The sequence below is a fragment of the Capra hircus genome, chromosome 22, assembly GCF_001704415.2.
Source record: "Capra hircus breed San Clemente chromosome 22, ASM170441v1, whole genome shotgun sequence".
Classification (NCBI taxonomy): Eukaryota; Metazoa; Chordata; class Mammalia; order Artiodactyla; family Bovidae; genus Capra; species Capra hircus.
The window spans coordinates 32,104,606-32,113,843 of record NC_030829.1 but is presented as its reverse complement, the minus strand read 5'-3'; the positions used below and the strand labels follow the sequence as shown (position 1 = coordinate 32,113,843).

At 41.4% G+C, this 9,238-nt stretch overlaps 1 pseudogene; it reads left to right on the top strand.

Annotated features, from left to right (window-relative positions):
* Positions 3,856 to 4,500, top strand: LOC102190082 (annotated as a pseudogene).

Below are 9,238 nucleotides of genomic sequence, written 5' to 3'. Positions count from 1 at the left end.
GTGTTGTCCAGCAACCACTTCGGAAAGCCTTAGGATTTTAATCTGCGGAGAAACCTGAGAGTGAGTGCCCCCATGTGAAACCTGGCACTTCTGTTTCATTCACTTTTGTGTCCTTCAGAACAGGGTGCATTGATCAAACAGAAAAGTGAAAGAAAGTGAACTCTCTCAGTTGTGTCCAACTTTTAGAGACTCCATGGACTGCAGCCTACCAGGTTCCTCCGTCCATGGGATTTTCCAGGCAAAAATACTGGAGTGGGTTACCATTTCCTTCTCCAGAAATCCTAGGGCATTTTATTAATTGGTGTTCTAACATCTCTACATTCATTCAACTTGGTCTAAAGTTTCTGCTTGAGATAAAGTGATGGTTACATCAGTAAATAATTCAAATGGCAAGATCTAATTATGACTTTCTCAATAACCTTTTAACCACTGTTTCTGTTTCAGGTTTTGTCTTGTTATATAAAGCCATACTGGGCTTCCCTAGTGGCTCAGCAGTAAAGAATCTGCTTGTAGTGCAGGAGACGCAGGAGATGTGGGCTCGATCCCTAGTTCGGGAAGATCCCCTAGGGTAGGAAATGGCAACCCACTCCAGTATTCTTGCCTAGGAAATCACATGGACACAGGAGCCTGGTAGGCTGCAGTCCGTGTGGTCACAAGAGTCAGACATGAGTTAGCGACTAAACCACCACTATCACCAACTGTAAGCTCGTGCTGGTCTTCTTTTGGGTTCCAACTCTTTTGCCTCAGCCTCTTTGTATTTGCTGTTCCTTAATTCCTGAACTTTCTTTTCCACCTTAGGATTTCATCCAATAAACCCCAGATTATCTTTCAAGCCTTAGCTCAAATGTTGGTCCCCTGAAGCTGGTGTGGCTCCATCACACCAGCTTGATCCTCCTCTCTCATAATACCCATCACATTTAAAATTACCTACTTAATGCCTGATTTCACCACCAGACCATATGCTCTGTGAAATGTAAAAGCAATCCATGGCCCTAAAGAAGGAGAGCCTTTTCTCATTAAAAAAAAAAAAAAAACTGGATGTAATTTAAGAGAGAACTTACGATGGTTTGAGAGCCAAGAATAATAAGGCTTGGAACCTACTCCCTAGGTCTGGAAGCATTTTCCAAGGAAGAAAAGGGGAGAAACACAGAGCTGGTATATTGGATTAGGGCAAATCATTGGATGAAAACCAACAACAGGGTAAAACAGTTGAGACCCAGGAAAGTGTTCAGATGGCTTAAGTGTGAGACACTTTTGCTCAGAAAGAAAGTGATCTGTAAGACCTCTGGCACTGAACCATCTTAATTTGAATTTGACCTGATTCAAATGGGTCTTGACAGTAGCTGCAGGGATTATCTGAGACATATTCGTCCTCCTAAGTGGCTTAGTTCTCTAAACCCCCTTTCAAGAGTGCTTTGGGATGCTCAGAAACTCATTCTCTTTCAACAACTTCAAGTTATGCTATGAGCAAGATAAGAAGACTTGAAGTTATTAGCCTAGTGGATTTGTTCTCTGTTTCTATTTCTAAAACAGAATGCTTATGTCTGTTAACTGATTAACTATAAGAGTGGAGACAATATCAACAGTTAGTGGCATTCTTTACCTGTTTGGAATGCCATTTTCCATATACACTATTATACAATTTTAGAGAAAGTAAAGAATTAAAGTAAATAAGCTATTCAGAATAGAAATATACAAAATACAAACATTATGTTTACATGTTAAAGTGCAACTACCATGATAAAGTATAACTACTGTGAACATCAGATCATGATTAAGGTGGGGAAGATTTTTCAAAAGCCCATCATCTGGACTTAAGTACAGTTGTGTGGAAAGAAATGCATCTAGATTAATTAAATTTCTTTCCACATCAATGAAAGCTTATGGAAACCTCTTTTACTATTCCATCCAAGTAAACTGTTATACATGGTAAAGGGGAGTGGGTATGTACCATCAGGGACTAGGGGGAGGTTCCTAAAAATTTTTACCAATCAGAAATCGAATACACAATTTTTAATCTAAAAGTACATGTAGAGGTACTCTTTATCATGTATCTTTGATTTTCTTTATCATGTATCTTTGACTTTCTTTCCAAAAATAAATTAAAATGGTTCTCCCAGAAGATGTACATGTTTAGTTTTGGTTTCCCATAATCTCTTAGGACATCTCCCAATACACTGATGAAGAGAACACATTACTCCAAGTATAACAAGCACAGAGGCAGACACTGGGGGATACAATTGTTATAATCTGTACAGACTTCAGAACAGCTTTTTGCTTAAAAAAAAAAAGTTTTTCATCAGTAAGTGATTAAACATGGCAGTCTACGGAGAAACACTTCTGGAATCTCAGAGACTCCTATTATAGTACAAGCCACATTATAGTGAATTTGTAATTTCTCATTTCTAACCAACTATTATGGTAATGAGGCTATTACCCCAAATCGATTCCATCCCAAAATGATTAGCCTAAACTAGTCAGGATAATCCCCCTCTTCTCTCTGAATGATTCCGTCCAGTCTTGGCTATTAAGACCTAAGGGAACGTCTCCTGAGGGGCCTTCTGGAAACATTGCTGGGGAGCTGCTAGAGCCCTCTTGCTGCCATTCTGCAAATGAAGCCAATACAGAAGCTTACTTTGAGTAAGACAATTACCCAGAAGAAAACCTGGGGCTTCCAAGTATTGTGTGTATGTGCTAGAGGATGTGTCAGGATGCCTGCTTATATGTTTCCTTTTTAAAATTAAGCCAACTAATATGTGTGGCTTCTCTACTTGAGGAAATCTTTAACAATACACTCTACGTTGGACTGAAAGCTTTGTCAAGGGCAAGATGTATGATTTATATTTCTTTGTATTTCAGAGCCTAATCTAATATCCCATATATTGGTAGTGTTTAATTGCTAAGTCGTCTTTGACTCTTCTGCGACCCCAGGGACTGTAGCCTGCCAAGCTCCTCTATCTATGGGATTCTCCAGGCAAGAATACTGGAATGGGTTGCCATTTCCTTCTCCAGGGGATCTTCCAGACTAAGGGATCAAACTCGCATCTCCTGCATTGGCAGGTGGGGTCCTTACCACTGAACCACCAGGGAAGCCCATTCCATATATAGTAGGGGCTTAATTAACATATTTAGGCTAAACTGAATCAATTCTCAAGCTTATGACATACAAAGTGAATTTCTCAGTCAATCTTAGACTTCTTGGACATCTAATACCAAGGAGCAAGCCAGATAACAGACACTATGACATTAAGGTAGCTGATGCTTATTGGTGTCAGGTACAGTTGACTTCAACATATTATTTATATCATACCTGACATACAGCACTCGAAAGGGATAAGGATATAGTGAGATACAAGTATGGAAATGGCTGGCTGAAGAACAGCTGAAGAAGATCCAAAGGGATTATTTTGTTTCACAAATACTGGAACATCTGGATTAGAGGAAATTTAAGTATAGTATGCAGGAAGCAGGAGGAACGGTGCTGTGTATATGTGGAATGTACCAGAGGACACGGCAGTAGCAGACAGACGTGTAGAAAATCCAGTGGATCCTGTGTGTACAGCTAAAGGGCTAGGTAAGATCCACACCACTTCATTTATGTGAACTGCTCAGATCACAGAGGTGCTTTGAGGTCTGGCATGATTTCAGGGGCTTGAAATGGACACAGACAATTCTTGGAAAAGATTGACTCCTTCATGATATTCTTAAGAAGTTGTGTTTCAGACATTGCCATAATGAATTTCACACTCACCAACCCACCCTAATGTCCAACAATTCAGAAGGATTGTCACCATCCTTATTAAAAAAGCTGGCCTAAGAAGCTAGGCGGATATGGAATCCAGAGGAAAAGGGACAATGACTTATGATTACCTCTTCAAGTACATCATCATTGGGGAAACAGGTGTGGGGAAGTCATGTCTCCTGCAGTTTACAGACAAGTAGTTCCAACCACGGTCCACGACTTCACAATAGGCGTGGAGTTTGGGGCCCGTATGGTCAGCATTGATGGAAAACAAATCAAGCTGCAAATCTGGGCTATGGGTAGACAAGAATCCTTCTGTTCTATCACCCATTCCTGCTACAGGGGAGCAGCTGGTGCACTGCTGGTGTGCGACATTACAAGGTGTGAAATTTTCAACCACCTGACCTCATGGTTAGAGGATACCCAGCAGCACTCTAGTTCCAACAAGGTTATCATGCTGATTGGGAAAAAGAGTGACTTAGAGTCCTGTAGGGATGTGAAGAGAGAAGAAGAAGCCTTTGATTGGGAACATGGACTTATATTCATGGCAACTTCAACCAAACAGCCTGCAATGTTGAGGAGGCCTTCATTAACACAGCCAAAGACATATATAGGAAAATCAGCAGGGTTTATCTGATGTCCACAGTGAGGCAAATGGCATCAAGATTGGCCCCCAGCAGTGTATTTCAACCTCAGTGGGACCCAGTGCCTCCCAGTGGGGCTCTCGTGACATGGGGGCTGACTGTGTCTGCTGCTAAACAACTGGTCTGGACTCTTTTTTTTTCCTTCCTGGAACAGCTTCAGATCAATAGGTTTAAAGGAAGAGGTCTTACATGCTTTGGCTGAGAAAAGCCTCTTTTCAAGGTGTGATGTTTTGCCTCTCCACTTAAAGCGAAATTGGGCCGTTATTGACCTGTCCTTCTTCAGGGACATGAGCATTCCCTATAAATTAGGGCTCTTCTCATCCTCCTGTTTTAATTTGTACAATGTAAGGATCAAAGCTGATTGTCATGGCATTTCAAAAATAAATTCTTTTATAAGCAGACACAATCTACTCCCCACCAAGAATTAGTAACAAAAGTCTAGGACATTCTGCTTGAGCCCTTGAGGTGACTGGGATCTGGCTGCCTGTTGGGCCATAGGGCCTAAGTCTAGGGATTTCATTGAGGTTTTTCACTTGCCACTATGCAAGAATTGTTGCAGAAGGCAGTTCCTTCTACCTGAGCTGCTCAAGGATGATGAACACTTCTCCACCATCCCATTTCTAGCTTGTCTTGCTTCAGAGTAACCACAAACCTTTTGAGAGCAGCGGAGTTGCTCCTGGACCTATAGCCACTTCGTATCATTATCTAGAGAAAACATCTTTCCCTGTTTGTTTTGTTTTAGGGACCAGACCTAACATTGATAAGTCAGTGTCTTTCACCAAATAGACTCCTACAGTTTTATCCCACTCACTTCTTAAGGAGACCTATTTAGACTTTCTATCAAGCTAATCTGCTTACTGCACATAACATATGTGCTTCCACTCCTACGCCTTTGCACACGCCCTACTGCACACTACTGTTATACTCACGGAGTCCATGTTTTTTTCCTTTGGAAAGCCTTCCTGGACTGACCTAGCGGCTTCTGAACACTTATTGACACAGTACCTTTTAGCTTTCAAATACTGTTTATTCATATGTATATTTATTTGTATTTATGTTACTTTGTAAGTATGTTTTATAGTAGCTTTGTGCGTGGAACCTGTCTCCCCACATAGGTTCTAAGCTCCCTGGGAGCAGGAACCCCTGGTATCCTTTTACTTTGTAAACTACTTCCTCTACCATTCCTTCATAGTGCCTAGTGCTACTCCTGTGATCACTGAATTTGACAGACAAAGACTTGGAACAGGTTTAGTTTAGGCTGCAGAGGAAACAAAAAGCCTTACAGTCATCTCTTTGTAATTCCATCTCAGTCTCTTCTATCTGCTTACCCTGGATTCTATATTGCTCTTCTCTCTCTCCCATCTCTCCCTTCCCTGGCTCTTTGCCTCCATTCCATGCAGCATACAATAAAGCGGCCTGCTTCCAAGCAATCAAATAAGTGGATACTTCTCCATTTGAAGAGCATACAATACTATCCTAGTCAAGTCTGTCTTTGATGTACTTATGCAGCCTTCTGGGTCAGTTGCTATACTGATGTCTCATTTTCTTCCACAGCACTGCGGTCTTGTGAATTTTTCTCTTTTCTTTTTGGTTGTCGATAAATTGTTTCATTATTAAATATATGCATGTATCCAAGCTGCTCATTAAAACAAAAACAAAAACTGGCCTAACTGAGAAATTACTTTTACTGAGCAAGGAAGGAATTCGTGTAACAGGAAATGCAGCAGGGGATGCCACATAAGGGAGCTTTCTACCAGAGGCCCTTTACCAGCAAAGAAAACGCGTTCAGTGACAAGGATTTCAACAAGAAGAGAACATTTTCTCACTAGATAAGTGGAAGAGTATACCCCATTCCTGCCATTACTGCTGCCCCCTGAGACTATGAGATATCAGGAACTATTCAAATACAGTCACAGGATCCTTCACAGAGAAGAGAAACAGGCTCAACAGGTTTTCCAGTGTAGAAATCTTAAATATGCATTTAACGCGATCACATGGAAAATAAAAGTGGCTTAAGGACACGGTCAGACCTTACAAGTTCATATGTACTTTATCTGTGAAATATAGCATTCTTCCTCTATTTTATACACACACACATGTGCACACTCACATATTTGCACATGCACGTGCACACACACACACTGGTCCCCCTTTGCACATTTTAATTCTACCTAGAATCAGACAGAAATCTATTCCTAAACGTATTTTTTTCTAGATCCTTTTTTTTTAAAAAAAGACAAACAGGAAATACATCAGTTCAGTTCAGTCACTCAGTTGTGTCCGACTCTTTTCGACCCATGCATTGTAGCATGCCAGGCTTCCCTGTCCATCACCAACTCCCGGAGTTCACTCAGACTCATGTCCATCGAACTGGTGATGCCATCCACCCATCTCATCTTCTGTCATCCCTTTCTCCTCCTGCCTTCAGTCTTGCCCATCATCAGGGTCTTTTTTAATGAGTCAGTTCTTCGCATCAGGTGCCCAAAGTTTCAGCTTCAGCATCAGTCCTTCCAAAGAATATGCAGGACTGATTTCCTTTAGGATTAACTGGTTTTGATCTCCAAGGGACTCGCAAGAGTCTTCTCCAACACCACAGTTCAAAAGCATTAATTCTTTGGCACTCAGCTTCCTTTATAGTCCAACTCTCACATCCATACACGACTACTGGAAAAACCATACCTTTGACTAGGCGGACCTCTGTCGGCAAAGTAATGTCTCTGCTTTTTATTTATTTTTTTGTAAAATAAAATTTTTTTTCCATATTTGTGGATGACATTATTGTCTATGAATAAAATCCCAAGAAAAGGATATTGGAAAAGAAGAAATAAAACCACAACAAATGGACATGAAGAACTGAAAAATGGACTTCAGCACACATCTCACAACTTATAGAAAAGTAATTCAAAATGTAATGTACTTAAATCGTAATTTACATTTATTTATTTTACAATTTTAATAGGGAAAATGTAATATAAAGAATCATTAATTCTAGCGGGGGATTGAAGTAATGGGAGACTGGCTCATAAGGAGTAAAGAGAACTCTAAAGAACACAGGAATAGCAGATATGAGCAGCAATCACCATCTCTAGGGCCAAGGTAGAGCCCACAGGGAGGGAACAAACGCAGAAGAGGGCCATACCCCCAAGGCTTTGGTCCAGGCCTCCTTGCTCACTGGATGGTGGACAAGTTCTCTGAAGCTGTAGTGTCTCTGCTTTTTAATATGCTGTCTAGGTTGGTCATAGCTTTTAATTTCATGGCTGCAGTCACCATCTGCAGTGATTTTGGAGCCTCCCCAAAAATAAAGTCTGTCACTGTTTCCACTGTTTCCCCATCTATTTGCCATAAAGTGATGGGACCAGATGCCATGATCTCAGTTTTCTGAACCCCATTAACAGTATGAAAAGGAAATACATGGCATAATTATTTTTTCCCATGAGTTTTCTGCCCAATAATATAATTCTGAAAAATTAAAATTAAAAATGTATAGCCCTTCTAATCTAAAAATCTTTTTTACAGCTTTATTTTCTTTCATACAAAAGATGAAATGAATGTGATACTACATTTAAATCTGTTTATGAGTTGGAAGTATCAGATAATCACTTCTCCTACTGTATATTGATTTTTTTGTTATGAAGCTTCCATTAAGCATTTCATCTTCACCACAACTATGAAACAGGTACTATTGCTACCTCCATTTTACAGATGGCAAACCTGAGGCTTAGAGAGGTTAGAAGGTGACAGGGTAGATTCAGAGACTTGAAAAACTCACCCAAAGGCCAAGAGTTAGGACGGAGCAGTGAATTTAGTACTTTGTGCTGAATAAATCTGGGTACAGAGTACATCAAGAAAGACAGAAAGCCAAGTTCACGTGAGCAGCTGGGAATGAGGACATCAACAGAGGAGGACAAGGCCTAGGGAAAGGCGAGTCCATGGTTCATAACCCCAAACTCCACAGGGATGGAACAAGGTGCAAGAGGTCTTGTTATGCCCACTCATGTCCGGAGAGGGCAGGGACCACGACTATGTGCCTAAGCAGATTTCGCTACCTGACTCCCTTCCTATCTTCAGGGCCCATCACAGTGCTCACACGGTAACAGGCAACTAAAGAAAGCTTGCCAAAGCAGGCAGGAGTGAAAGGGTTAGAAATGTAGCCCATGAGCCTAGGAGAGAAATTTGGGGTGCTAGCTTTATTTGTTAAAGCTGTTTGCTTGCAAACGACAGAAACATAATCCTGAGTTAAGCAAAACAGGATATTTATGGGCTTTTGTGATGAAACTGGGGAACAGGCAGGATAGAACACGCCTTGTGGATGCCAAGAACTTTTTCTTTCTCCTTGCCCTGGCCACTGCTTCCTTTGCGGGGTTCATTCATTCTTTTGGGTGTGCTACCTCAGCAAGGTAAAAACTACAACCAAAGGCAGGCAGCTCCAGGTACATATCATTGAAAAAGTGAAGTGAAGTGAAAGTCACTCAGTCGTGTCCAGCTCTTTGCGACCCCATGGACTAAACAGTCCATGGAATTCTCCAGGCCAGGATACTGGAGTGGATACCCTTTCCCTTCTCCAGGGGATCTTCCCAACCCAGGGATCAAACCCAGGTTTCCCACATTGCAGGCAGATTTTTTACTAGCTGAGCCACAAGGGAAGCCCATTATAGCCTATTAATCAGAGAGGAAAGGACACCCCCTGCCAGCTCCCATAGGTTAAGTCATGCAAAGGATGCTGAATGATTCTCATAAGAATTGTGGCCAGTTGTGGCCAGGGTGCAGGGAGGAGGTGTAAGTGTAGTAACTGGCTCAGCCAGAAGCAGGAGCCCTTCCACGGTCCAGGAGGGCAGGGTATCTTGATTGGCAG